This window comes from Arachis ipaensis, chromosome B08, assembly GCF_000816755.2.
Source record: "Arachis ipaensis cultivar K30076 chromosome B08, Araip1.1, whole genome shotgun sequence".
In the NCBI taxonomy this organism is placed as follows: domain Eukaryota; kingdom Viridiplantae; phylum Streptophyta; class Magnoliopsida; order Fabales; family Fabaceae; genus Arachis; species Arachis ipaensis.
This window is the reverse complement of record NC_029792.2, coordinates 128,882,400-128,884,603: the sequence shown is the minus strand read 5'-3', so window position 1 is coordinate 128,884,603 and position 2,204 is coordinate 128,882,400.

The following is a 2,204-nucleotide window of genomic DNA, read 5'->3' as shown; positions in this document are numbered from 1 at the left end:
GATGAATATTTGTACACATTTTTAGAATTATTTTCTAATGAATTTCCTATTGAAAAACTACTAATTTCATTTTTATAATAACATTAAATACATTAATACTTATTTTTCTAATAAAAAATTCTCTTATCATTAATGAATTCCTTAAAAGGTTAAAACCACAAAGTGTGTTGAAATTAAAGTCTTCTAATTTCACGTTTAGTTAGTGCATCATAATTCATATTCATGCATTTTCTTCCGCCTACCATTTTGTTAATTCCTTGTCAAACAAATTTGAATTAATTCACATGGACAAATATAATCGAGAAGAAAAAAATAGGTCTATAGCCAGCTAATATGAATGTTAAACAATAACATTACTCATACACACAAAAAAATTATTTAATATTTATATAAAAAATATAGTTATTATTAATTAATTATATATTTAATTTAACGTACTTCCAAATTCAAATATTTGAGAGACATTTGGAACAAACTCCTTCATATTTTTTCTTCCTTTATTTATTTATTTATTTATTAATTTAGACGGATTCAAAATTTGATTCACTATTTTTCGATCAAATTAATTTGTCTGACCTAATTTTGACAAAAATAATATAATTTAAATGATTATATATGTTAAATTTTAATTATTAAAAAATATCTTTAAAAAAAGACGTTTTCTACGTCTTTATGAGAGCATCTCCCTGTTATTAAAGGCATACGTACACAATTTATTATGACAGCACAAATAAACAAAAAATGATCAATCTTATTCTTTCTTAGATGTGAAAAAGACGGGATATATAGTGAAAACAAAATTTCGAATTGTCTTGTTCTTTTAATTATTTCAACAAAATAATAATAATAATAATAATAATAAGAATTTTGAGATGAACATTATTATTGTTCCTACCTTGTATAGTACTACAGAATAATTGGTGGACCAATGTAAAATCGATTTGGTTTCAATTGAAATCTGAATATTATTGACAAAAATATCGTACTCGTTCCCTCTTAGAGAATCAAACTCAAAAAGGTTTCAATAATAGTTTCGTTTGTTTTGGGTATTAATCACATTCTATTTTGATGGGAGAGGTCACATTACCATGCATGCATGCAACGGTGTGTGCACATCCACCTAATTTACCTATTTATTTTTTCCCTTTCCTTTAATAAGGTTTGTCTAACAATTTTTTTTTTCTCTTACAATACGCTGAAGATCAATTCAACCTCTGGTATTAGAATCTTTTATATTAGCAATGATTTTTCTTTTTGATGGATCTTTATGGATTAGTGATGGATATCAATGTTAGCGATTTCGTAGCAGATAGAATCATCGTACCGTAAAACTATGCCACTGCAAAATATTATTTAGCAACGATTATACCAACAGTTACTATTAACCGCTGCTAAAGGTTTAGCCGCACGCTATTTTTCAGCGGGTTATCAACTGTTGCTATTCGTTTGGTAGCAGTTTTCTCTTAATCGACTACATAATCGTTGCTATTTGTCGGATGTAGTGTTGACATATATTATATTATTGGTCAGTAAAAGTGACATCGTTAATAATTTTTGACAAAAAATTTTTATCCGCCAGCTAAATTTATGATGAAATTTAACGACAGATTTTTTATAATATCTATCGCGCGCTAACTTAAACAGAAAAACTCTTTTGTTCAGATGCTAGCAACGGATAATATCAATGAATTCAAATTGGTTACTACTAGCAAAAATATCATCTAAATAATTTAGTATGTAGCACTAGTTTTTATGCTAGGTAGACAAAAAAAACAGTCAGAACTTGCCTTATTTAACATTAATTAATTGTCGCAACAATTAATGAATGCTAAATAAGGCAAGTTATAGCTGATTTTCTTTGGTTACGAAACATTTCCGAGTTTTTATTTCATTCTTAATTGTTTGAAAAATCATATATTTAATATCTCAAATTAAAGTAATGTATCTCCACCTTAAAACGTGGTACCCTATCTTGAGAACTTTATATCAAACTATAAAATAAATTGTGAACATTATGAAACATGGAAAAAGTAAATAAAGGAAGGAACTATAAAAGATTAGGCAAGTGGGTGGTTCTTCCCAATCCCATGAACTTTTTGAGCAATTTCACTTTTTTTTTTCCTTTTTTTTTTTGTTTTTTTTTTAGTTTTTTTTTTTTTTTTTTTTTTGACGTTGTGCTGACCCTTGTTCTTTAAATGACGTTA